The following is a 26,233-nucleotide window of genomic DNA, read 5'->3' as shown; positions in this document are numbered from 1 at the left end:
GCTGTGCACGGCTGTGCTGCATACGGACAGCTGTGCATGGCGGCGCTGAGTGCGGGCGCTGTGCGTGGCTGTGCTGAGTGCGGGCGGCTGTGCTGAGTGCTGGCGGCGGTGCGCGGCTCTGCTGAGTGCGGGCGGCTGTGCGCGTCTGTGCGCAGCTGTGCTGAGTGCGGGTGGCTGTACGCGGCTGTGCTGAGTGCGGGCGGCTGTGCACGGCTGTGCTGCATACGGACAGCTGTGCATGGCGGCACTGAGTGCGGGCGCTGTGCGTGGCTGTGCTGAGTGCGGGCAGCTATGCTGAGTTTGGGTGGCTGTGCGGAGTGCGGGCGGCTGTGCGTGGCTGTGCTGAGTGTCGGCGGCTGTGCGTGGCTGTGCTTAGTGCGGGCGGCTGTTCGTGGCTGTGCTAAGTGCGGGCGGCTGTGCGTGGCTGTGCTGAGCGTCGGCGGCTGTGCGTGGCTGTGCTGAGTGCCGGTGGCTGTGCGTGGCTGTGCTTAATGCGGGCAGCTGTTCGTGGCTGTGCTAAGTGCCGGCGGCTGTGCGTGGCTGTGGTGAGTGCGGGCGGCTGTGCATTGCTGTGCTGAGTGCGGGCGGCTGTGCTTGGCTGTGCTGGGTGCGGGAGGCTGTGCATGGTTGTGCTGAGTGCGGGCGGCTGAGCGTGGCTGTGCTGAGTGCGGGTGGCTGTGCGTGGCTGTGCTGAGGGTGGGCGGCTGTGAGCGACTGTGCTGAGTGCAGGCGGCTGTGCTGAGGGCGGGCGGGTGTGCGTGGCTGTGCTGAGTGCAGGCGGCTGTGCGTGGCTGTGCTGAGTGCAGGTGGCTGTGCGTGGCTGTGCTGAGTGCGGGCGGTGGTGCGCAGCTGTGCTGAGTGCGGGCGGCTGTGCGCGGCTGTGCTGAGTGTGGGCGGCTGTGCGCGGCTGTGCTGCGTATGGGCGGCTGTGCGTTGCGGTGCTGAGTGCGGGCGCTGTGCGTGGCTGTGCTGATTGCAGGCGGCTGTGCTGACTTCGGGCGGCTGTGCGTGACTATGCTGAGTGTGGGCGGCTGTGCGTGGGAATGCTGAGTGCGGGTGCCTGTGCGTGGCTGTGCTGAGTGCGGGCGGCTGTGCTCACTGCGGGCGGCTGTGTGTGGCTGTGCTGAGTGCGGGAGGCTGTGCGTGGCTGTGCTGAGTGCGGGCGGCTGTGCTTGGCTGTGCTGAGTGCGGGCGGCTGTGCTTGGCTGTGCTGAGTGCGGGCGGCGGTGCACAGCTGTGCTGAGTGCTGGCGGCGGTGCGCGGCTGTGCTGAGTGCGGGCGGCTGTGCACGTCTGTGCTGAGTGCGGGCGGCTGTGCGCGGCTGTGCTGAGTGCGGGCGGCTGTACGCGGCTGTGCTGAGTGCGGGCGGCTGTGCACGGCTGTGATGCGTACGGATGGCTGTGCATGGCGGTGCTGAGTGCGGGTGCTGTGCGTGGCTGTGCTGAGTGCGGGCAGCTGTGCTGAGTGCGGGCGGCTGTGCGTGGCTGTGCTGAGTGCGGGCGGCTGTGCTTGGCTGTGCTGAGTGCGGGTGCCTGTGCGCGGCTGTGCTGAGTGCGGGCGGCTGTGCTCACTGCGGGCGGCTGTGTGTGGCTGTGCTGAGTGCGGGAGGCTGTGCGTGGCTGTGCTGAGTGCGGGCGGCTGTGCTTGGCTGTGCTGAGTGCGGGCGGCTGTGCTTGGCTGTGCTGAGTGCGGGCGGCGGTGCGCAGCTGTGCTGAGTGCTGGCGGCGGTGCGCGGCTGTGCTGAGTGCGGGCGGCTGTGCACGTCTGTGCTGAGTGCGGGCGGCTGTGCGCGGCTGTGCTGAGTGCGGGCGGCTGTACGCGGCTGTGCTGAGTGCGGGCGGCTGTGCACGGCTGTGATGCGTACGGATGGCTGTGCATGGCGGTGCTGAGTGCGGGTGCTGTGCGTGGCTGTGCTGAGTGCGGGCAGCTGTGCTGAGTGCGGGCGGCTGTGCGTGGCTGTGCTGAGTGCGGGCGGCTGTGCTTGGCTGTGCTGAGTGCGGGTGCCTGTGCGCGGCTGTGCTGAGTGCGGGCGGCTGTGCTCACTGCGGGCGGCTGTGTGTGGCTGTGCTGAGTGTGGGAGGATGTGCGTGGCTGTGCTGAGTGCGGGCGGCTGTGCTTGGCTGTGCTGAGTGCGGGTGGCGGTGCGCAGCTGTGCTGAGTGCTAACGGCAGTGCGCGGCTGTGCTGAGTGCGGGCGGCTGTGCGCGGCTGTGCTGACTGCGGGCGGCTGTACGCGGCTGTGCTGAGTGCGGGCGGCTGTGCACGGCTGTGCTGCGTACGGACAGCTGTGCATGGCGGCGCTGAGTGCGGGCGCTGTGCGTGGCTGTGCTGAGTGCGGGCGGCTGTGCTGAGTGCTGGCGGCGGTGCGCGGCTCTGCTGAGTGCGGGCGGCTGTGCGCGTCTGTGCGCAGCTGTGCTGAGTGCGGGTGGCTGTACGCGGCTGTGCTGAGTGCGGGCGGCTGTGCACGGCTGTGCTGCATACGGACAGCTGTGCATGGCGGCGCTGAGTGCGGGCGCTGTGCGTGGCTGTGCTGAGTGCGGGCAGCTATGCTGAGTTTGGGTGGCTGTGCGGAGTGCGGGCGGCTGTACTTAGCTGTGCTGAGTGCAGGCGGCTGTGCTTGGCTGTGCTGAGTGCGGGCGGCTGTGCGCGGCTGTGCTGAGTGCGGGCGGCTGTGCGCGGCTATGCTGAGTGCGGGCGGCTGTACGCGGCTGTGCTGAGTGCGGGCGACTGTGCACGGCTGTGCTGCGTACGGACAGCTGTGCGTGGCGGCGCTGAGTGCGGGCGCTGTGCGTGGCTGTGCTGAGTGCAGGCGGCTGTGCTGACTTTGGGCGGCTGTGCGTGACTATGCTGAGTGTGGGCGGCTGTGCGTGGGTGTGCTGAGTGCGGGTGCCTGTGCTTGGCTGTGCTGAGTGCGGGCGGCTGTGATCACTGCGGGTGGCTGTGTGTGGCTGTGCTGAGTGTGGGAGTCTGTGCGTGGCTGTGCTGAGTGCGGGCGGCTGTGCTTGGCTGTGCTGAGTGCGGGCGGCTGTGCTTGGCTGTGCTGAGCGTCGGCGGCTGTGCGTGGCTGTGCTGAGTGCCGGTGGCTGTGCGTGGCTGTGCTTAATGCGGGCAGCTGTTCGTGGCTGTGCTAAGTGCCGGCGGCTGTGCGTGGCTGTGGTGAGTGCGGGCGGCTGTTCATTGCTGTGCTGAGTGCCGGCGGCTGTGCGTGGCTGTGCTGGGTGCGGGAGGCTGTGCATGGCTGTGCTGAGGGTGGGCGGCTGTGAGCGACTGTGCTGAGTGCAGGCGGCTGTGCTGAGGGCGGGCGGGTGTGCGTGGCTGTGCTGAGTGCAGGCGGCTGTGCGTGGCTGTGCTGAGTGCAGGTGGCTGTGCGTGGCTGTGCTGAGTGCGGGCGGTGGTGCGCAGCTGTGCTGAGTGCGGGCGGCTGTGCGCGGCTGTGCTGAGTGTGGGCGGCTGTGCGCGGCTGTGCTGCGTATGGGCGGCTGTGCGTTGCGGTGCTGAGTGCGGGCGCTGTGCGTGGCTGTGCTGATTGCAGGCGGCTGTGCTGACTTCGGGCGGCTGTGCATGACTATGCTGAGTGTGGGCGGCTGTGCGTGGGTGTGCTGAGTGTGGGTGCCTATGCGTGGCTGTGCTGAGTGCGGGCGGCTGTGCTCACTGCGGGCGGCTGTGTGTGGCTGTGCTGAGTGTGGGAGGCTGTGCGTGGCTGTGCTGAGTGTGGGCGGCTGTGCTTGGCTGTGCTGAGTGCGGGCGGCTGTGCTTGGCTGTGCTGAGTGCGGGCGGCGGTGCGCAGCTGTGCTGAGTGCTGGCGGCGGTGCGCGGCTGTGCTGAGTGCGGGCGGCTGTGCGCGTCCGTGCTGAGTGCGGGCGGCTGTGCGCGGCTGTGCTGAGTGCGGGCGGCTGTACGCGGCTGTGCTGAGTGCGGGCGGCTGTGCACGGCTGTGCTGCGTACGGACAGCTGTGCATGGCGGCGCTGAGTGCGGGCGCTGTGCGTGGCTGTGCTGAGTGCGGGCGGCTGTGCTGAGTGCTGGCGGCGGTGCGCGGCTCTGCTGAGTGCGGGCGGCTGTGCGCGTCTGTGCGCAGCTGTGCTGAGTGCGGGTGGCTGTACGCGGCTGTGCTGAGTGCGGGCGGCTGTGCACGGCTGTGCTGCATACGGACAGCTGTGCATGGCGGCGCTGAGTGCGGGCGCTGTGCGTGGCTGTGCTGAGTGCGGGCAGCTATGCTGAGTTTGGGTGGCTGTGCGGAGTGCGGGCGGCTGTGCGTGGCTGTGCTGAGTGTCGGCGGCTGTGCGTGGCTGTGCTTAGTGCGGGCGGCTGTTTGTGGCTGTGCTAAGTGCGGGCGGCTGTGCGTGGCTGTGCTGAGCGTCGGCGGCTGTGCGTGGCTGTGCTGAGTGCCGGTGGCTGTGCGTGGCTGTGCTTAATGCGGGCAGCTGTTCGTGGCTGTGCTAAGTGCCGGCGGCTGTGCGTGGCTGTGGTGAGTGCGGGCGGCTGTGCATTGCTGTGCTGAGTGCGGGCGGCTGTGCGTGGCTGTGCTGGGTGCGGGAGGCTGTGCATGGTTGTGCTGAGTGCGGGCGGCTGAGCGTGGCTGTGCTGAGTGCGGGTGGCTGTGCGTGGCTGTGCTGAGGGTGGGCGGCTGTGAGCGACTGTGCTGAGTGCAGGCGGCTGTGCTGAGGGCGGGCGGGTGTGCGTGGCTGTGCTGAGTGCAGGCGGCTGTGCGTGGCTGTGCTGAGTGCAGGTGGCTGTGCGTGGCTGTGCTGAGTGCGGGCGGTGGTGCGCAGCTGTGCTGAGTGCGGGCGGCTGTGCGCGGCTGTGCTGAGTGTGGGCGGCTGTGCGCGGCTGTGCTGCGTATGGGCGGCTGTGCGTTGCGGTGCTGAGTGCGGGCGCTGTGCGTGGCTGTGCTGATTGCAGGCGGCTGTGCTGACTTCGGGCGGCTGTGCGTGACTATGCTGAGTGTGGGCGGCTGTGCGTGGGAATGCTGAGTGCGGGTGCCTGTGCGTGGCTGTGCTGAGTGCGGGCGGCTGTGCTCACTGCGGGCGGCTGTGTGTGGCTGTGCTGAGTGCGGGAGGCTGTGCGTGGCTGTGCTGAGTGCGGGCGGCTGTGCTTGGCTGTGCTGAGTGCGGGCGGCTGTGCTTGGCTGTGCTGAGTGCGGGCGGCGGTGCGCAGCTGTGCTGAGTGCTGGCGGCGGTGCGCGGCTGTGCTGAGTGCGGGTGGCTGTGCACGTCTGTGCTGAGTGCGGGCGGCTGTGCGCGGCTGTGCTGAGTGCGGGCGGCTGTACGCGGCTGTGCTGAGTGCGGGCGGCTGTGCACGGCTGTGATGCGTACGGACGGCTGTGCATGGCGGTGCTGAGTGCGGGTGCTGTGCGTGGCTGTGCTGAGTGCGGGCAGCTGTGCTGAGTGCGGGCGGCTGTGCGTGGCTGTGCTGAGTGCGGGCGGCTGTGCTTGGCTGTGCTGAGTGCGGGTGCCTGTGCGCGGCTGTGCTGAGTGCGGGCGGCTGTGCTCACTGCGGGCGGCTGTGTGTGGCTGTGCTGAGTGTGGGAGGATGTGCGTGGCTGTGCTGAGTGCGGGCGGCTGTGCTTGGCTGTGCTGAGTGCGGGTGGCGGTGCGCAGCTGTGCTGAGTGCTAACGGCAGTGCGCGGCTGTGCTGAGTGCGGGCGGCTGTGCGCGGCTGTGCTGACTGCGGGCGGCTGTACGCGGCTGTGCTGAGTGCGGGCGGCTGTGCACGGCTGTGCTCTGTACGGACAGCTGTGCATGGCGGCGCTGAGTGCGGGCGCTGTGCGTGGCTGTGCTGAGTGCGGGCGGCTGTGCTGAGTGCTGGCGGCGGTGCGCGGCTCTGCTGAGTACGGGCGGCTGTGCGCGTCTGTGGGCAGCTGTGCTGAGTGCGGGTGGCTGTACGCGGCTGTGCTGAGTGCGGGCGGCTGTGCACGGCTGTGCTGCATACGGACAGCTGTGCATGGCGGCGCTGAGTGCGGACGCTGTGCGTGGCTGTGCTGAGTGCGGGCAGCTATGCTGAGTTTGGGTGGCTGTGCGGAGTGCGGGCGGCTGTGCTTGGCTGTGCTGAGTGCGGGCGGCTGTGCTTGGCTGTGCTGAGTGCGGGCGGCTGTGCGCGGCTGTGCTGAGTGCGGGCGGCTGTGCGCGGCTATGCTGAGTGCGGGCGGCTGTACGCGGCTGTGCTGAGTGCGGGCGACTGTGCACGGCTGTGCTGCGTACGGACAGCTGTGCGTGGCGGCGCTGAGTGCGGGCGCTGTGCGTGGCTGTGCTGAGTGCAGGCGGCTGTGCTGACTTTGGGCGGCTGTGCGTGACTATGCTGAGTGTGGGCGGCTGTGCGTGGGTGTGCTGAGTGCGGGTGCCTGTGCGTGGCTGTGCTGAGTGCGGGCGGCTGTGATCACTGCGGGTGGCTGTGTGTGGCTGTGCTGAGTGTGGGAGTCTGTGCGTGGCTGTGCTGAGTGCGGGCGGCTGTGCTTGGCTGTGCTGAGTGCGGGCGGCTGTGCTTGGCTGTGCTGAGTGCGGGCAGCGGTGCGCAGCTGTGCTGAGTGCTGGCGGCGGTGCGCGGCTGTGCTGAGTGCGGGCGGCTGTGCGCGTCTGTGCTGAGTGCGGGCGGCTGTGCGCGGCTGTGCGCGGCTGTGCTGAGTGCGGGTGGCTGTATGCGGCTGTGCTGAGTGGGGGCGGCTGTGCACGGCTGTGATGCGTACGGACGGCTGTGCATGGCGGCGCTGAGTGCGGGCGCTGTGCGTGGCTGTGCTGAGTGCGGGCAGCTGCGCTGAGTGCGGGCGCTGTGCGTGGTTGTGCTGAGTGCGGGCAGCTGTGCTGAGTGCGGGCGGCTGTGCTTGGCTGTGCTGAGTGCGGGTGCCTGTGCGTGGCTGTGCTGAGTGTGGGCGGCTGTGCTCACTGCGGGCGGCTGTGTTTGGCTGTGCTGAGTGTGGGAGGCTTGCGTGGCTGTGCTGAGTGCGGGCAGCTGTGCTTGGCTGTGCTGAGTGCGGGCGGCGGTGCGCAGCTGTGCTGAGTGCTGGCGGCGGTGCGCGGCTGTGCTGAGTGCGGGCGGCTGTGCGCGTCTGTGCGCGGCTGTGCTGAGTGCGGGCGGCTGTACGCGGCTGTGCTGAGTGCGGGCGGCTGTGCACGGCTGTGCTGCGTATGGACAGCTGTGCATGGCGGCGCTGAGTGCGGGCGCTGTGCGTGGCTGTGCTGAGTGCGGGAGGCTGTGCGTGGCTGTGCTGAGTGCGGGCGGCTGTGCTTGGCTGTGCTGAGTGCGGGCGGCTGTGCTTGGCTGTGCTGAGTGCGGGCGACATTGCGCAGCTGTGCTGAGTGCTGGCGGCGGTGCGCGGCTGTGCTGAGTGCGGGCGGCTGTGCGCGGCTGTGCTGAGTGCGGGTGGCTGTGCGCGGCTGTGCTGAGTGCGGGCGGCTGTACGCGGCTGTGCTGAGTGCGGCTGTGCACGGCTGTGCTGCGTACGGACGTCTGTGCGTGGCTATGCTGAGTGCGGGCGGCTGTACTTGGCTGTGCTGAGTGCAGGCGGCTGTGCTTGGCTGTGCTGAGTGCGGGCGGCTGTGCGCGGTTGTGCTGAGTGCAGGCGGCTGTACGTGGCTGTGCTGAGTGTGGGTGGCTGTGCACGGCTGTGCTGCGTACGGACGGCTGTTCATGGCGGCGCTGAGTGCAGGCGCTGTGCGTGGCTGTGCTGAGTGCAGGCGGCTGTGCTGACATCGGGCGGCTGTGCGTGACTATGCTGAGTGTGGGCGGCTGTGCATGGCTGTGCTGAGTGCGGGTGCCTGTGCGTGGCTGTGCTCACTGCGGGCGGCTGTGCATGGATGTGCTGAGTGTGGGAGGCTGTGCGTGGCTGTGCTGAGTGCGGGCGGCTGTGCGTGGCTGTGCTGAGTGCGGGCGGCTGTGCGTGGCTGTGCTGAGTGTCGGCGGCTGTGCGTGGCTGTGCTTAGTGCGGGCGGCTGTTCGTGGCTGTGCTAAGTGCGGGCGGCTGTGCGTGGCTGTGCTGAGCGTTGGCGGCTGTGCGTGGCTGTGCTGAGTGCCGGTGGCTGTGCGTGGCTGTGCTTAATGCGGGCAGCTGTTCGTGGCTGTGCTAAGTGCCGGCGGCTGTGCGTGGATGTGCTGAGTGTGGGAGGCTGTGCGTGGCTGTGCAGAGTGCGGGCGGCTGTGCGTGGCTGTGCTGAGTGCGGGCGGCTGTGCGTGGCTGTGCTGAGTGTCGGCGGCTGTGCGTGGCTGTGCTTAGTGCGGGCGGCTGTTTGTGGCTGTGCTAAGTGCGGGCGGCTGTGCGTGGCTGTGCTGAGCGTTGGCGGCTGTGCGTGGCTGTGCTGAGTGCCGGTGGCTGTGCGTGGCTGTGCTTAATGTGGGCAGCTGTTCGTGGCTGTGCTAAGTGCCGGCGGCTGTGCGTGGCTGTGGTGAGTGCGGGCGGCTGTGCATTGCTGTGCTGAGTGCGGGCGGCTGTGCGTGGCTGTGCTGGGTGCGGGAGGCTGTACGTGGTTGTGCTGAGTGCGGGCGGCTGAGCGTGGCTGTGCTGAGTGCGGGTGGCTGTGCGTGGCTGTGCTGAGGGTGGGCGGCTGTGAGCGACTGTCCTGAGTGCAGGCGGCTGTGCTGAGGGCGGGCGGGTGTGCGTGGCTGTGCTGAGTGCAGGCGGCTGTGCGTGGCTGTGCTGAGTGCAGGTGGCTGTGCGTGGCTGTGCTGAGTGCGGGCGGTGGTGCGCAGCTGTGCTGAGTGCGGGCGGCTGTGCGCGGCTGTGCTGAGTGCAGGCGGTTGTGCGCGGCTGTGCTGCGTATGGGCGGCTGTGCGTTGCGGTGCTGAGTGCGGGCGCTGTGCGTGGCTGTGCTGATTGCAGGCGGCTGTGCTGACTTCGGGCGGCTGTGCGTGACTATGCTGAGTGTGGGCGGCTGTGCGTGGGTGTGCTGAGTGCGGGTGCCTGTGCGTGGCTGTGCTGAGTGCGGGTGGCTGTGCTCACTGCGGGCGGCTGTGTGTGGCTGTGCTGAGTGTGGGAGGCTGTGCGTGGCTGTGCTGAGTGCGGGCGGCTGTGCTTGGCTGTGCTGAGTGCGGGCGGCTGTGCTTGGCTGTGCTGAGTGCGGGCGGCGGTGCGCAGCTGTGCTGAGTGCTGGCGGCGGTGCGCGGCTGTGCTGAGTGCGGGCGGCTGTACGCGGCTGTGCTGACTGCGGGCGGCTGTGCACGGCTGTGATGCGTACGGATGGCTGTGCATGGCGGTGCTGAGTGCGGGTGCTGTGCGTGGCTGTGCTGAGTGCGGGCAGCTGTGCTGAGTGCGGGCGGCTGTGCGTGGCTGTGCTGAGTGCGGGCGGCTGTGCTTGGCTGTGCTGAGTGCGGGTGCCTGTGCGTGGCTGTGCTGAGTGCGGGCGGCTGTGCTCACTGTGGGCAGCTGTGTGTGGCTGTGCTGAGTGTGGGAGGCTGTGCGTGGCTGTGCTGAGTGCGGGCGGCTGTGCTTGGCTGTGCTGAGTGCGGGTGGAGGTGCGCAGCTGTGCTGAGTGCTAACGGCAGTGCGCGGCTGTGCTGAGTGCGGGCGGCTGTGCGCGGCTGTGCTGACTGCGGGCGGCTGTACGCGGCTGTGCTGAGTGCGGGCGGCTGTGCACGGCTGTGCTGCGTACGGACAGCTATGCATGGCGGCGCTGAGTGCGGGTGCTGTGCGTGGCTGTGCTGAGTGCAGGCGGCTGTGCTGAGTGCGGGCGGCTGTGCGTGGCTGTGCTGAGTGCCGGCGGCTGTGCTTGGCTGTGCTGAGTGCGGGCGGCTGTGCTTGGCTGTGCTGAGTGTGGGCGGCATTGCGCAGCTGTGCTGAGTGCTGGCGGCGGTGCGCGGCTGTGCTGAGTGCGGGCGGCTGTGCGCGGCTGTGCTGAGTGCGGGCGGCTGTGCGCGGCTGTGCTGAGTGCGGGCGGCTGTACGCGGCTGTGCTGAGTGCGGGCGGCTGTGCACGGCTGTGCTGCATACGGATGGCTGTGCGTGGCTGTGCTGAGTGCGGGCGGCTGTACTTGGCTGTGCTGAGTGCGTGCGGCTGTGCTTGGCTGTGCTGAGTGCGGGCGGCTGTGCGCGGCTGTGCTGAGTGCGGGCGGCTGTACGTGGCTGTGCTGAGTGCGGGCGGCTGTGCATGGCTGTGCTGCGTACGGACGGCTGTTCGTGGTGGCGCTGAGTGCAGGCGCTGTGCGTGGCTGTGCTGAATGCAGGCGGCTGTGCTGAGTTCGGGCGGCTGTGCGTGACTATGCTGAGTGTGGGCGGCTGTGCGTGGCTTCGCTGAGTGCGGGTGGCTGTGCGTGGCTGTGCTGAGTGCGGGTCGCTGTGCGTGGCTGTGCTGAGTGCCGGTCGCTGTGCGTGGCTGTGCTGAGTGCGGGCAGCTGTGCTGAGTGCGGGCGGCTGTACTTGGCTGTGCTGAGTGCGGGCGGCTGTGCTTGGCTGTGCTGAGTGCGGGTGGCGGTGCGCAGCTGTGCTGAGTGCTAACGGCAGTGCGCGGCTGTGCTGAGTGCGGGCGACTGTGAACGGCTGTGCTGCGTACGGACAGCTGTGCGTGGCGGCGCTGAGTGCGGGCGCTGTGCGTGGCTGTGCTGAGTGCAGGCGGCTGTGCTGACTTTGGGCGGCTGTGCGTGACTATGCTGAGTGTGGGCGGCTGTGCGTGGGTGTGCTGAGTGCGGGTGCCTGTGCGTGGCTGTGCTGAGTGCGGGCGGCTGTGATCACTGCGGGTGGCTGTGTGTGGCTGTGCTGAGTGTGGGAGGCTGTGCGAGGCTGTGCTGAATGCGGGCGGCTGTGCTTGGCTGTGCTGAGTGCGGGCGGCTGTGCTTGGCTGTGCTGAGTGCGGGCAGCGGTGCGCAGCTGTGCTGAGTGCTGGCGGCGGTGCGCGGCTGTGCTGAGTGCGGGCGGCTGTGCGCGTCTGTGCTGAGTGCGGGCGGCTGTGCGCGGCTGTGCGCGGCTGTGCTGAGTGCGGGTGGCTGTATGCGGCTGTGCTGAGTGGGGGCGGCTGTGCACGGCTGTGATGCGTACGGACGGCTGTGCATGGCGGCGCTGAGTGCGGGCGCTGTGCGTGGCTGTGCTAAATGCGGGCAGCTGTGCTGAGTGCGGGCGGCTGTGCGTGGCTGTGCTGAGTGCTGTCGGCTGTGCTTGGCTGTGCTGAGTGCGGGTGCCTGTGCGTGGCTGTGCTGAGTGTGGGCGGCTGTGCTCACTGCGGGCGGCTGTGCAAGGCTGTGCTGAGTGCGGGCGGCTGTGTTTGGTCTTGCTGAGTGCGGGAGGCTGTGCGTAGCTGTGCTGAGTGCGGGCAGCTGTGCTTGGCTGTGCTGAGTGCTGGCGGCGGTGCGCAGCTGTGCTGAGTGCTGGCGGCGGAGCGCGGCTGTGCTGAGTGCGGGCGGCTGTGCACGTCTGTGCGCGGCTGTGCTGAGTGCGGGCGGCTGTACGCGGCTGTGCTGAGTGCGGGCGGCTGTGCACGGCTGTGCTGCGTATGGACAGCTGTGCATGGCGGCGCTGAGTGCGGGCGCTGTGCGTGGCTGTGCTGAGTGCGGGCAGCTGTGCTGAGTGCGGGCGGCTGTGCGTGGCTGTGCTGAGTGCGGGCGGCTGTGCTTGGCTGTGCTGAGTGCGGGCGGCTGTGCTTGGCTGTGCTGAGTGCGGGCGACATTGCGCAGCTGTGCTGAGTGCTGGCGGCGGTGCGCGGCTGTGCTGAGTGCGGGCGGCTGTGCGCGGCTGTGCTGAGTGCGGGTGGCTGTGCGCGGCTGTGCTGAGTGCGGGCGGCTGTACGCGGCTGTGCTGAGTGCGGCTGTGCACGGCTGTGCTGCGTACGGACGTCTGTGCGTGGCTATGCTGAGTGCGGACGGCTGTACTTGGCTGTGCTGAGTGCAGGCGGCTGTGCTTGGCTGTGCTGAGTGCGGGCGGCTGTGCGCGGCTGTGCTGAGTGCAGGCGGCTGTACGTGGCTGTGCTGAGTGTGGGCGGCTGTGCACGGCTGTGCTGCGTACGGACGGCTGTTCATGGCGGCGCTGAGTGCAGGCGCTGTGCGTGGCTGTGCTGAGTGCAGGCGGCTGTGCTGACATCGGGCGGCTGTGCATGACTATGCTGAGTGTGGGAGGCTGTGCGTGGCTGTGCTGAGTGCGGGCGGCTGTGCGTGGCTGTGCTGAGTGCGGGCGGCTGTGCGTGGCTGTGCTGAGTGTCGGCGGCTGTGCGTGGCTGTGCTTAGTGCGGGCGGCTGTTCGTGGCTGTGCTAAGTGCGGGCGGCTGTGCGTGGCTGTGCTGAGCGTTGGCGGCTGTGCGTGGCTGTGCTGAGTGCCGGTGGCTGTGCGTGGCTGTGCTTAATGCGGGCAGCTGTTCGTGGCTGTGCTAAGTGCCGGCGGCTGTGCGTGGCTGTGGTGAGTGCGGGCGGCTGTGCATTGCTGTGCTGAGTGCGGGCGGCTGTGCGTGGCTGTGCTGGGTGCGGGAGGCTGTACGTGGTTGTGCTGAGTGCGGGCGGCTGAGCGTGGCTGTGCTGAGTGCGGGTGGCTGTGCGTGGCTGTGCTGAGGGTGGGCGGCTGTGAGCGACTGTGCTGAGTGCAGGCGGCTGTGCTGAGGGCGGGCGGGTGTGCGTGGCTGTGCTGAGTGCAGGCAGCTGTGCATGGCTGTGCTGAGTGCAGGTGGCTGTGCGTGGCTGTGCTGAGTGCGGGCGGTGGTGCGCAGCTGTGCTGAGTGCGGGCGGCTGTGCGTGGCTGTGCTGAGTGCGGGTGGTTGTGCGCGGCTGTGCTGCGTATGGGCGGCTGTGCATTGCGGTGCTGAGTGTGGGCGCTGTGCGTGGCTGTGCTGATTGCAGGCGGCTGTGATGACTTCGGGCGGCTGTGCGTGACTATGCTGAGTGTGGGCGGCTGTGCGTGGGTGTGCTGAGTGCGGGTGCCTGTGCGTGGCTGTGCTGAGTGCGGGCGGCTGTGCTCACTGCGGGCGGCTGTGTGTGGCTGTGCTGAGTGTGGGAGGCTGTGCGTGGCTGTGCTGAGTGCGGGCGGCTGTGCTTGGCTGTGCTAAATGCAGGCGGCTGTGCTTGGCTGTGCTGAGTGCGGGCGGCGGTGCGCAGCTGTGCTGAGTGCTGGCGGCGGTGCGCGGCTGTGCTGAGTGCGGGCGGCTGTGCGCGTCTGTGCTGAGTGCGGGCGGCTGTGCGCGGCTGTGCTGAGTGCGGGCGGCTGTACGCGGCTGTGCTGAGTGCGGGCGGCTGTGCACGGCTGTGATGCGTACGGATGGCTGTGCATGGCGGTGCTGAGTGCGGGTGCTGTGCGTGGCTGTGCTGAGTGCGGGCAGCTGTGCTGAGTGCGGGCGGCTGTGCGTGGCTGTGCTGAGTGCGGGCGGCTGTGCTTGGCTGTGCTGAGTGCGGGTGCCTGTGCGTGGCTGTGCTGAGTGCGGGCGGCTGTGCTCACTGCGGGCGGCTGTGTGTGGCTGTGCTGAGTGTGGGAGGCTGTGCTTGGCTGTGCTGAGTGCGGGCGGCTGTGCTTGGCTGTGCTGAGTGCGGGTGGAGGTGCGCAGCTGTGCTGAGTGCTAACGGCAGTGCGCGGCTGTGCTGAGTGCGGGCGGCTGTGCGCGGCTGTGCTGACTGCGGGCGGCTGTACGCGGCTGTGCTGAGTGCGGGCGGCTGTGCACGGCTGTGCTGCATACGGACAGCTGTGCATGGCGGCGCTGAGTGCGGGCGCTGTGCGTGGCTGTGCTGAGTGCAGGCGGCTGTGCTGAGTGCGGGCGGCTGTGCGTGGCTGTGCGTGGCTGTGCTGAGTGCCGGTGGCTGTGCTTGGCTGTGCTGAGTGCGGGCGGCTGTGCTTGGCTGTGCTGAGTGTGGGCGGCATTGCGCAGCTGTGCTGAGTGCTGGCGGCGGTGCGCGGCTGTGCTGAGTGCGGGCGGCTGTGCGCGGCTGTGCTGAGTGCGGGCGGCTGTGCGCGGCTGTGCTGAGTGCGGGCGGCTGTACGCGGCTGTGCTGAGTGCGGGCGGCTGTGCACGGCTGTGCTGCGTACGGACGGCTGTGCGTGGCTGTGCTGAGTGCGGGCGGCTGTACTTGGCTGTGCTGAGTGCGTGCGGCTGTGCTTGGCTGTGCTGAGTGCGGGCGGCTGTGCGCGGCTGTGCTGAGTGCGGGCGGCTGTACGTGGCTGTGCTGAGTGCAGGCGGCTGTGCATTGCTGTGCTGCGTACGGACGGCTGTTCGTGGTGGCGCTGAGTGCAGGCGCTGTGCGTGGCTGTGCTGAATGCAGGCGGCTGTGCTGAGTTCGGGCGGCTGTGCGTGACTATGCTGAGTGTGAGCGGCTGTGCGTGGCTTCGCTGAGTGCGGGTGGCTGTGCGTGGCTGTGCTGAGTGCGGGTCGCTGTGCGTGGCTGTGCTGAGTGCCGGTCGCTGTGCGTGGCTGTGCTGAGTGCGGGCAGCTGTGCTGAGTGCGGGCGGCTGTGCTTGGCTGTGCTGAGTGCGGGCGGCTGTGCTTGGCTGTGCTGAGTGCGGGTGGCGGTGCGCAGCTGTGCTGAGTGCTAACGGCAGTGCGCGGCTGTGCTGACAGCGGGCGGCTGTACGTGGCTGTGCTGAGTGCGGGCGGCTGTGCACGGCTGTGCTGCGTACGGACAGCTGTGCATGGCGGCGCTGAGTGCGGGCGCTGTGCGTGGCTGTGCTGAGTGCGGGCGGCTGTGCTGAGTGCGGGCGGCTGTGCGTGGCTGTGCTGAGTGCGGGCGGCTGTGCGCGACTGTGCTGAGTGCGGGCGGCTGTGCGCGACTGTGCTGAGTGCAGGTGCCTGTGCGTGGCAGTGCTGAGTGCGGGCGACTGTACTTGGCTGCGCTGAGTGCAGGCGGCTGTGCTTGGCTGTGCTGAGTGCGGGCGGCTGTGCGCGTCTGTGCTGAGTGCAGGCGGCTGTACGTGGCTGTGCTGAGTGTGGGCGGCTGTGCACGGCTGTGCTGCGTACGGACGGCTGTTCATGGCGGCGCTGAGTGCGGGCGCTGTGCATGGCGGCGCTGAGTGCGGGCGCTGTGCGTGGCTGTGCTGAGTGCGGGCAGCTGTGCTGAGTGCGGGCGGCTGTGCGTGGCTGTGCTGAGTGCGGGCAGCTGTGCTTGGCTGTGCTGAGTGCGGGCGGCTGTGCTTGGCTGTGCTGAGTGCGGGCGACATTGTGCAGCTGTGCTGAGTGCTGGTGGCGGTGCGCGGCTGTGCTGAGTGCGGGCGGCTGTGCGCGGCTGTGCTGAGTGCGGGTGGCTGTGCGCGGCTGTGCTGAGTGCGGGCGGCTGTACGCGGCTGTGCTGAGTGCGGCTGTGCACGGCTGTGCTGCGTACGGACGGCTGTGCGTGGCTATGCTGAGTGCGGGCGGCTGTACTTGGCTGTGCTGAGTGCAGGCGGCTGTGCTTGGCTGTGCTGACTGCGGGCGGCTTTGCGCGGCTGTGCTGAGTGCAGGCGGCTGTACGTGGCTGTGCTCAGTGTGGGCGGCTGTGCACGGCTGTGCTGCGTACGGACGGCTGTTCATGGCGGCGCTGAGTGCATGCGCTGTGCGTGGCTGTGCTGAGTGCAGGCGGCTGTGCTGAGTTCGGGCGGCTGTGCGTGACTATGCTGAGTGTGGGCGGCTGTGCGTGGCTGTGCTGAGTGCGGGTGCCTGTGCGTGGCTGTGCTCACTGCGGGCGGCTGTGCGTGTATGTGCTGAGTGTGGGAGGCTGTGCGTGGCTGTGCTGAGTGTCGGCGGCTGTGCGTGGCTGTGCTTAGTGCGGGCGGCTGTTCGTGGCTGTGCTAAGTGCGGGCGGCTGTGCGTGGCTGTGCTGAGCGTCGGCGGCTGTGCGTGGCTGTGCTGAGTGCCGGTGGCTGTGTGTGGCTGTGCTTAATGCGGGCAGCTGTTCGTGGCTGTGCTAAGTGCCGGCGGCTGTGCGTGGCTGTGGTGAGTGCGGGCGGCTGTGCATTGCTGTGCTGAGTGCGGGCGGCTGTGCGTGGCTGTGCTGGGTGCGGGAGGCTGTGCATGGTTGTGCTGAGTGCGGGCGGCTGAGCGTGGCTGTGGTGAGTGCGGGTGGCTGTGCGTGGCTGTGCTGAGGGTGGGCGGCTGTGAGCGACTGTGCTGAGTGCAGGCGGCTGTGCTGAGGGCGGGCGGGTGTGCTTGGCTGTGCTGAGTGCAGGCGGCTGTGCGTGGCTGTGCTGAGTGCAGGTGGCTGTGCGTGGCTGTGCTGAGTGCGGGCGGTGGTGCGCAGCTGTGCTGAGTGCGGGCGGCTGTGCGCGGCTGTGCTGAGTGTGGGCGGCTGTGCGCGGCTGTGCTGCGTATGGGCGGCTGTGCGTTGCGGTGCTGAGTGCGGGCGCTGTGCGTGGCTGTGCTGATTGCAGGCGGCTGTGCTGACTTCGGGCGGCTGTGCGTGACTATGCTGAGTGTGGGCGGCTGTGCGTGGGTGTGCTGAGTGCGGGTGCCTGTGCGTGGCTGTGCTGAGTGCGGGCGGCTGTGCTCACTGCGGGCGGCTGTGTGTGGCTGTGCTGAGTGTGGGAGGCTGTGCGTGGCTGTGCTGAGTGCGGGCGGCTGTGCTTGGCTGTGCTGAGTGCGGGCGGCTGTGCTTGGCTGTGCTGAGTGCGGGCGGCGGTGCGCAGCTGTGCTGAGTGCTGGCGGCGGTGCGCGGCTGTGCTGAGTGCGGGCGGCTTTGCGCGTCTGTGCTGAGTGCGGGCGGCTGTGCGCGGCTGTGCTGAGTGCGGGCGGCTGTACACGGCTGTGCTGAGTGCGGGCGGCTGTGCACGGCTGTGATGCGTACGGACGGCTGTGCATGGCGGTGCTGAGTGCGGGTGCTGTGCGTGGCTGTGCTGAGTGCGGGCAGCTGTGCTGAGTACGGGCGGCTGTGCGTGGCTGTGCTGAGTGCGGGCGGCTGTGCTTGTCTGTGCTGAGTGCGGGTGCCTGTGCGTGGCTGTGCTGAGTGAGGGCGGCTGTGCTCACTGCGGGCGGCTGTGTGTGGCTGTGCTGAGTGTGGGAGGATGTGCGTGGCTGTGCTGAGTGCGGGCGGCTGTGCTTGGCTGTGCTGAGTGCGGGTGGCGGTGCGCAGCTGTGCTGAGTGCTAATGGCAGTGCGCGGCTGTGCTGAGTGCGGGCGGCTGTGCGTGGCTGTGCTGACTGCGGGCGGCTGTACGCGGCTGTGCTGAGTGCGGGCGGCTGTGCACGGCTGTGCTGCGTACGGACAGCTGTGCATGGCGGCGCTGAGTGCGGGCTCTGTGCGTGGCTGTGCTGAGTGCGGGCGGATGTGCTGAGAGCTGGCGGCGGTGCGCGGCTCTACTGAGTGCGGGCGGCTGTGCGCGTCTGTGCGCAGCTGTGCTGAGTGCGGGTGGCTGTACGCGGCTGTGCTGAGTGCGGGCGGCTGTGCACGGCTGTGCTGCATACGGACAGCTGTGCATGGCGGCGCTGAGTGCGGGCGCTGTGCGTGGCTGTGCTGAGTGCGGGCAGCTATGCTGAGTTTGGGCGGCTGTGCGGAGTGCGGGCGGCTGTGCTTGGCTGTGCTGAGTGCGGGCGGCTGTGCTTGGCTGTGCTGAGTGCGGGCGGCGGTGCGCAGCTGTGCTGAGTGCGGGCTGCTGTGCGCGGCTGTGCTGAGTGCGGGCGGCTGTGCGCGGCTATGCTGAGTGCAGGCGGCTGTACGCGGCTGTGCTGAGTGCGGGCGACTGTGCACGGCTGTGCTGCGTACGGACAGCTGTGCGTGGCGGCGCTGAGTGCGGGCGCTGTGCGTGACTGTGCTGAGTGCAGGCGGCTGTGCTGACTTTGGGCGGCTGTGCGTGACTATGCTGAGTGTGGGCGGCTGTGCGTGTGTGTGCTGAGTGCGGGTGCCTGTGCGTGGCTGTGCTGAGTGCGGGCGGCTGTGATCACTGCGGTGGCTGTGTGTGGCTGTGCTGAGTGTGGGAGGCTGTGCGTGGCTGTGCTGAGTGCGGGCGGGTGTGCTTGGCTGTGCTGAGTGCGGGCGGCTGTGCTTGGCTGTGCTGAGTGCGGGCAGCGGTGCGCAGCTGTGCTGAGTGCTGGCGGCGGTGCGCGGCTGTGCTGAGTGCGGGCGGCTGTGCGCGTCTGTGCTGAGTGCGGGCGGCTGTGCGCGGCTGTGCGCGGCTGTGCTGAGTGCGGGTGGCTGTATGCGGCTGTGCTGAGTGGGGGCGGCTGTGCACGGCTGTGATGCGTACGGACGGCTGTGCATGGTGGCGCTGAGTGCGGGCGCTGTGCGTGGCTGTGCTGAGTGCGGGCAGCTGTGCTGAGTGCGGGCGGCTGTGCGTGGCTGTGCTGAGTGCGGTCGGCTGTGCTTGGCTGTGCTGAGTGCAGGTGCCTGTGCGTGGCTGTGCTGAGTGCGGGCGGTTGTGCTCACTGCGGGCGGCTGTGTTTGGCTGTGCTGAGTGTGGGAGGCTGTGCGTGGCTGTGCTGAGTGCGGGCAGCTGTGCTTGGCTGTGCTGAGTGCGGGCGGCGGTGCGCAGCTGTGCTGAGTGCTGGCGGCGGTGCGCGGCTGTGCTGAGTGCGGGCGGCTGTGCGCGTCTGTGCGCGGCTGTGCTGAGTGCGGGCGGCTGTACGCGGCTGTGCTGAGTGCGGGCGGCTGTGCACGGCTGTGCTGCGTATGGACAGCTGTGCATGGCGGCGCTGAGTGCGGGCGCTGTGCGTGGCTGTGCTGAGTGCGGGCAGCTGTGCTGAGTGCGGGCGGCTGTGCGTGGCTGTGCTGAGTGCGGGCGGCTGTGCTTGGCTGTGCTGAGTGCGGGCGGCTTTGCTTGGCTGTGCTGAGTGCGGGCGACATTGCGCAGCTGTGCTGAGTGCTGGCGGCGGTGCGCGGCTGTGCTGAGTGCGGGCGGCTGTGCGCGGCTGTGCTGAGTGCGGGTGGCTGTGCGCGGCTGTGCTGAGTGCGGGCGGCTGTATGCGGCTGTGCTGAGTGCGGCTGTGCACGGCTGTGCTGCGTACGGACGTCTGTGCGTGGCTATGCTGAGTGCGGGCGGCTGTACTTGGCTGTGCTGAGTGCAGGCGGCTGTGCTTGGCTGTGCTGAGTGCGGGCGGCTGTGCGCGGCTGTGCTGAGTGCAGGCGGCTGTACGTGGCTGTGCTGAGTGTGGGCGGCTGTGCACGGCTGTGCTGCATACGGACGGCTGTTCATGGCGGCGCTGAGTGCAGGCGCTGTGCGTGGCTGTGCTGAGTGCAGGCGGCTGTGCTGACATCGGGCGGCTGTGCGTGACTATGCTGAGTGTGGGCGGCTGTGCGTGGCTGTGCTGAGTGCGGGTGCCTGTGCATGGCTGTGCTCACTGCGGGCAGCTGTTCGTGGCTGTGCTAAGTGCCGGCGGCTGTGCGTGGCTGTGATGAGTGCGGGCGGCTGTGCATTGCTGTGCTGAGTGCGGGCGGCTGTGCGTGGCTGTGCTGGGTGCGGGAGGCTGTACGTGGTTGTGCTGAGTGCAGGCGGCTGAGCGTGGCTGTGCTGAGTGCGGGTGGCTGTGCGTGGCTGTGCTGAGGGTGGGCGGCTGTGAGCGACTGTGCTGAGTGCAGGCGGCTGTGCTGAGGGCGGGCGGGTGTGCGTGGCTGTGCTGAGTGCAGGCGGCTGTGCGTGGCTGTGCTGAGTGCAGGTGGCTGTGCGTGGCTGTGCTGAGTGCGGGCGGTGGTGCGCAGCTGTGCTGAGTGCGGGCGGCTGTGCGCGGCTGTGCTGAGTGCGGGCGGTTGTGCGCGGCTGTGCTGCGTATGGGCGGCTGTGCGTTGCGGTGCTGAGTGCGGGCGCTGTGCGTGGCTGTGCTGATTGCAGGCGGCTGTGCTGACTTCGGGCGGCTGTGCGTGACTATGCTGAGTGTGGGCGGCTGTGCGTGGGTGTGCTGAGTGCGGGTGCCTGTGCGTGGCTGTGCTGAGTGCGGGCGGCTGTGCTCACTGCGGGCGGCTGTGTGTGGCTGTGCTGAGTGTGCGAGGCTGTGCGTGGCTGTGCTGAGTGCGGGCGGCTGTGCTTGGCTGTGCTGAGTGCGGGCGGCTGTGCTTGGCTGTGCTGAGTGCGGGCGGCGGTGTGCAGCTGTGCTGAGTGCTGGCGGCGGTGCGCGGCTGTGCTGAGTGCGGGCGGCTGTGCGCGTCTGTGCTGAGTGCGGGCGGCTGTGCGCGGCTGTGCTGAGTGCGGGCGGCTGTACGCGGCTGTGCTGAGTGCGGGCGGCTGTGCATGGCTGTGATGCGTACAGATGGCTGTGCATGGCGGTGCTGAGTGCGGGTGCTGTGCGTGGCTGTGCTGAGTGCGGGCAGCTGTGCTGAGTGCGAGCGGCTGTGCGTGGCTGTGCTGAGTGCGGGCGGCTGTGCTTGGCTGTGCTGAGTGCGGGTGCCTGTGCGTGGCTGTGCTGAGTGCGGGTGGCTGTGCTCACTGCGGGCGGCTGTGTGTGGCTGTGCTGAGTGTGGGAGGCTGTGCGTGGCTGTGCTGAGTGCGGGCGGCTGTGCTTGGCTGTGCTGAGTGCGGGTGGAGGTGCGCAGCTGTGCTGAGTGCTAACGGCAGTGCGCGGCTGTGCTGAGTGCGGGCGGCTGTGCGCGGCTGTGCTGACTGCGGGCGGCTGTACGCGGCTGTGCTGAGTGCGGGCGGCTGTGCACGGCTGTGCTGCGTACGGACAGCTGTGCATGGCGGCGCTGAGTGCGGGCGCTGTGCGTGGCTGTGCTGAGTGCAGGCGGCTGTGCTGAGTGCGGGCGGCTGTGCGTGGCTGTGCTGAGTGCTGGCGGCTGTGCTTGGCTGTGCTGAGTGCGGGCGGCTGTGCTTGGCTGTGCTGAGTGCGGGCGGCTGTGCTTGGCTGTGCTGAGTGTGGGCGGCATTGCGCAGCTGTGCTGAGTGCTGGCGGCGGTGCGCGGCTGTGCTGAGTGCGGGCGGCTGTGCGTGGCTGTGCTGAGTGCGGGTGGAGGTGCGCAGCTGTGCTGAGTGCTAACGGCAGTGCGCGGCTGTGCTGAGTGCGGGCGGCTGTGCGCGGCTGTGCTGACTGCGGGCGGCTGTACGCGGCTGTGCTGAGTGCGGGCGGCTGTGCACGGCTGTGCTGCGTACGGACAGCTGTGCATGGCGGCGCTGAGTGCGGGCGCTGTGCGTGGCTGTGCTGAGTGCAGGCGGCTGTGCTGAGTGCGGGCGGCTGTGCGTGGCTGTGCTGAGTGCCGGCGGCTGTGCTTGGCTGTGCTGAGTGCGGGCGGCTGTGCTTGGCTGTGCTGAGTGTGGGCGGCATTGCGCAGCTGTGCTGAGTGCTGGCGGCGGTGCGCGGCTGTGCTGAGTGCGGGCGGCTGTGCGTGGCTGTGCTGAGTGCGGGCGGCTGTGCGCGGCTGTGCTGAGTGCGGGCGGCTGTATGCGGCTGTGCTGAGTGTGTGCGGCTGTGCTTGGCTGTGCTGAGTGCGGGCGGCTGTGCACGGCTGTGCTGAGTGCGGGCGGCTGTACGCGGCTGTGCTGAGTGCGGGCGGCTGTGCATGGCTGTGCTGTGTACGGACGGCTGTTCGTGGTGGCGCTGAGTGCAGGCGCTGTGCGTGGCTGTGCTGAATGCAGGCGGCTGTGCTGAGTTCGGGCGGCTGTGCGTGACTGTGCTGAGTGTGGGCGGCTGTGCGTGGCTTCGCTGAGTGCGGGTGGCTGTGCGTGGCTGTGCTGAGTGCGGGTCGCTGTGCGTGGCTGTGCTGAGTGCAGGTCGCTGTGAGTGGCTGTGCTGAGTGCGGGCAGCTGTGCTGAGTGCGGGCGGCTGTGCTTGGCTGTGCTGAGTGCGGGCGGCTGTGCTTGGCTGTGCTGAGTGCGGGTGGCGGTGCGCAGCTGTGCTGAGTGCTAACGGCAGTGCGCGGCTGTGCTGAGTGCGGGCGGCTGTGCGCGGCTGTGCTGACTGCGGGCGGCTGTACGCGGCTGTGCTGAGTGCGGGCGGCTGTGCACGGCTGTGCTGCGTACGGACAGCTGTGCATGGCGGCGCTGAGTGCGGGCGCTGTGCGTGGCTGTGCTGAGTGCGGGCGGCTGTGCGTGGCTGTGCTGAGTGCGGGCGGCTGTGCGCGACTGTGCTGAGTGCGGGTGCCTGTGCATGTCAGTGCTGAGTGCGGGCGGCTGTACTTGGCTGCGCTGAGTGCAGGCGGCTGTGCTTGGCTGTGCTGAGTGCGGGCGGCTGTGCGCGTCTTTGCTGAGTGCAGGCGGCTGTACGTGGCTGTGCTGAGTGTGGGCGGCTGTGCACGGCTGTGCTGCGTACGGACGGCTGTTCATGGCGGCGCTGAGTGCAGGCGCTGTGCGTGGCTGTGCTGAGTGCAGGCGGCTGTGCTGAGTTCGGGCGGCTGTGCGTGACTATGCTGAGTGTGGGCGGCTGTGCGTGGCAGTGCTGAGTGCGGGTGCCTGTGCATGGCTGTGCTCACTGCGGGCGGCTGTGCGTGGCTGTGCTGAGTGTGGGAGGCTGTGCGTGGCTGTGCTGAGTGCGGGCGGCTGTGCGTGGCTGTGCTGAGTGTCGGCGGCTGTGCGTGGCTGTTCTTAGTGCGGGCGGCTGTTCGTGGCTGTGCTGAGAGTCAGCGGCTGTGCGTGGCTGTGCTGAGTGCCGGTGGCTGTGCGTGGCTGTGCTTAATGCGGGCAGCTGTTCGTGGCTGTGCTAAGTGCCGGTGGCTGTGCGTGGCTGTGGTGAGTGCGGACAGCTGTGCATGGCGGCGCTGAGTGCGGGCGCTGTGCATGGCTGTGCTGAGTGCGGGCAGCTGTGCTGAGTTTGGGCGGCTGTGCGGAGTGCGGGCGGCTGTGCTTGGCTGTGCTGAGTGCGGGCGGCTGTGCTTGGCTGTGCTGAGTGCTGGCGGCGGTGCGCGGCTGTGCTGAGTGCGGGCGGCTGTGCGCGGCTGTACGCGGCTGTGCTGAGTGCGGGCGGCTGTGCGCGGCTGTGGTGAGTGCGGGCGGCTGTGCATTGCTGTGCTGAGTGCGGGCGGCTGTGCGTGGCTGTGCTGAGTGCGGGCGGCTGAGCGTGGCTGTGCTGAGTGCGGGTGGCTGTGCATGGCTGTGCTGAGGGTGGGCGGCTGTGAGCGACTGTGCTGAGTGCAGGCGGCTGTGCTGAGGGCGGGCGGGTGTGCGTGGCTGTGCTGAGTGCAGGCGGCTGTGCGTGGCTGTGCTGAGTGCAGGTGGCTGTGCGTGGCTGTGCTGAGTGCGGGCGGTGGTGCGCAGCTGTGCTGAGTGCGGGCGGCTGTGCGCGGCTGTGCTGAGTGCGGGCGACTGTGCGCAGCTGTGCGCGGCTGTGCTGAGTGCGGGCGGCTGTACGCGGCTGTGCTGAGTGCGGGCGGCTGTGCACGGCTGTGATGCGTACGGACGGCTGTGCATGGTGGCGCTGAGTGCGGGCGCTGTGCGTGGCTGTGCTGAGTGCGGGCAGCTGTGCTGAGTGCGGGCGGCTGTGCGTGGCTGTGCTGAGTACGGTCGGCTGTGCTTGGCTGTGCTGAATGCGGGTGCCTGTGTGTGGCTGTGCTGAGTGTGGGAGGCTGTGCGTGGCTGTGCTGAGTGCGGGCGGCTGTGCTTGGCTGTGCTGAGTGCGAGCGGCGGTACGCAGCTGTGCTGAGTGCTGACGGCGGTGTGCGGCTCTGCTGAGTGCGGGCGGCTGTGCTCGTCTGTGCGCGGCTGTGCTGAGTGCGGGTGGCTGTACGCGGCTGTGCTGAGTGCGGGCGGCTGTGCACGGCTGTGCTGCGTACGGACAGCTGTGCATGGCGGCGCTGAGTGCGGGCGCTGTGCATGGCTGTGCTGAGTGCGGGCAGCTGTGCTGAGTTTGGGCGGCTGTGCGGAGTGCGGGCGGCTGTGCTTGGCTGTGCTGAGTGCGGGCGGCTGTGCTTGGCTGTGCTGAGTGCTGGCGGCGGTGCGCGGCTGTGCTGAGTGCGGGCGGCTGTGCGCGGCTGTGCGCGGCTGTGCTGAGTGCGGGCGGCTGTGCACGGCTATGCTGAGTGCGGGCAGCTGTACGCGGCTGTGCTGAGTGCGGGCGACTGTGCACGGCTGTGCTGCGTACGGACAGCTGTGCGTGGCGGAGCTGAGTGCGGGCGCTGTGCGTGGCTGTGCTGAGTGCAGGCGGCTGTGCTGACCTCGGGCGGCTGTGCGTGACTATGCTGAGTGTGGGCGGCTGTGCGTGTGTGTGCTGAGTGCGGGTGCCTGTGCATGGCTGTGCTGAGTGCGGGCGGCTGTGATCACTGCGGGCGGCTGTGTGTGGCTGTGCTGAGTGTGGGAGGCTGTGCGTGGCTGTGCTGAGTGCAGGCGGCTGTGCTTGGCTGTGCTGAGTGCGGGCAGCTGTGCTTGGCTGTGCTGAGTGCGGGCACCGGTGCGCAGCTGTGCTGAGTGCTGGCGGCGGTGCGCGGCTGTGCTGAGTGCGGGCGGCTGTGCGCGTCTGTGCTGAGTGCGGGCGGCTGTGCGCGGCTGTGCGCGGCTGTGCTCGGCTGTGCTGAGTGCGGGTGGCTGTATGCGGCTGTGCTGAGTGGGGGCGGCTGTGCACGGCTGTGATGCGTACGGACGGCTGTGCATGGCGGCGCTGAGTGCGGGCGCTGTGCGTGGCTGTGCTGAGTGCGGGCAGCTGTGCTGAGTGCGGGCGGCTGTGCGTGGCTGTGCTGAGTGCGGTCGGCTCTGCTTGGCTGTGCTGAGTGCGGGTGCCTGTGCGTGGCTGTGCTGAGTGCGGGCGGCTGTGCTCACTGCGGGCGGCTGTGTTTGGCTGTGCTGAGTGTGGGAGGCTGTGCGTGGCTGTGCTGAGTGCGGGCGGCTGTGCTTGGCTTTGCTGAGTGCGGGCGGCGGTGCGCAGCTGTGCTGAGTGCTGGCGGCGGTGCGCGGCTGTGCTGAGTGCGGGCGGCTGTGCGCGTCTGTGCGCGGCTGTGCTGAGTGCGGGCGGCTGTGCACGGCTGTGCACGGCTGTGCTGCGTACGGACAGCTGTGCATGGCGGCGCTGAGTGCGGGCGCTGTGCATGGCTGAGCTGAGTGCGGCAGCTGTGCTGAGTGCGGGCGGCTGTGCGTGGCTGTGCTGAGTGCGGGCGGCTGTGCTTGGCTGTGCTGAGTGCGGGCGGCTGTGCTTGGCTGTGCTGAGTGCGGGCGACATTGCGCAGCTGTGCTGAGTGCTGGCGGCGGTGCGCGGCTGTGCTGAGTGCGGGCGGCTGTGCGCGGCTGTGCTGAGTGCGGGTGGCTGTGCGCGGCTGTGCTGAGTGCGGGCGGCTGTACGCGGCTGTGCTGAGTGCGGCTGTGCACGGCTGTGCTGCGTACGGACGTCTGTGCGTGGCTATGCTGAGTGCGGGCGGCTGTACTTGGCTGTGCTGAGTGCAGGCGGCTGTGCTTGGCTGTGCTGAGTGCGGGCGGCTGTGCGCGGCTGTGCTGAGTGCAGGCGGCTGTACGTGGCTGTGCTGAGTGTGGGCGGCTGTGCACGGCTGTGCTGCGTACGGACGGCTGTTCATGGCGGCGATGAGTGCAGTCGCTGTGCGTGGCTGTGCTGAGTGCAGGCGGCTGTGCTGAGTTCGGGCGGCTGTGCGTGACTATGCTGAGTGTGGGCGGCTGTGCGTGGCTGTGCTGAGTGCGGGTGCCTGTGCGTGGCTGTGCTCAATGCGGGCGGCTGTGCGTGGATTTGCTGAGTGTGGGAGGCTGTGCGTGGCTGTGCTGAGTGCGGGCGGCTGTGCGTGGCTGTGCTGAGTGCGGGCGGCTGTGCGTGGCTGTGCTGAGTGCGGGAGGCTGTGCGTGGTTGTGCTGAGTGCGGGCGGCTGAGCGTGGCTGTGCTGAGTGCGGGCGGCTGTGCGTGGCTGTGCTGAGTGCGGGCGGCTGAGCGTGGCTGTGCTGAGTGCGGGTGGCTGTGCGTGGCTGTGCTGAGGGTGGGCGGCTGTGAGCGACTGTGCTGAGTGCAGGCGGCTGTGCTGAGGGAGGGCGGGTGTGCGTGGCTGTGCTGAGTGCAGGTGGCTGTGCGTGGCTGTGCTGAGTGCAGGCGGCTGTGCGTGGCTGTGCTGAGTGCGGGCGGTGGTGCGCAGCTGTGCTGAGTGCGGGCAGCTGTGCGCGGCTGTGCTGAGTGTGGGAGGCTGTGCGTGGCTGTGCTGAGTGCGGGCGGCTGTGCGTGGCTGTGCTGAGTGCGGGCGGCTGTGCATGGCTGTGCTGAGCGTCGGCGGCTGTGCGTGGCTGTGCTGAGTGCCGGCCGCTGTGCGTGGCTGTGGTGAGTGCGGGCGGCTGTGCATTGCTGTGCTGAGTGCGGGCGGCTGTGCGTGGCTGTGTTGGGTGCGGGAGGCTGTGCGTGGTTGTGCTGAGTGCGGGCGGCTGAGCGTGGCTGTGCTGAGTGCGGGCGGCTGTGCGTGGCTGTGCTGAGTGCGGGCGGCTGAGCGTGGCTGTGCTGAGTGCGGGTGGCTGTGCGTGGCTGTGCTGAGGGTGGGCGGCTGTGAGCGACTGTGCTGAGTGCAGGCGGCTGTGCTGAGGGAGGGCGGGTGTGCGTGGCTGTGCTGAGTGCAGGTGGCTGTGCG

This window comes from Ranitomeya variabilis, chromosome 4, assembly GCF_051348905.1.
Source record: "Ranitomeya variabilis isolate aRanVar5 chromosome 4, aRanVar5.hap1, whole genome shotgun sequence".
In the NCBI taxonomy this organism is placed as follows: domain Eukaryota; kingdom Metazoa; phylum Chordata; class Amphibia; order Anura; family Dendrobatidae; genus Ranitomeya; species Ranitomeya variabilis.
The sequence above is the reverse complement of the archived record's forward strand: the minus strand, read 5'-3'. Positions refer to the sequence as shown.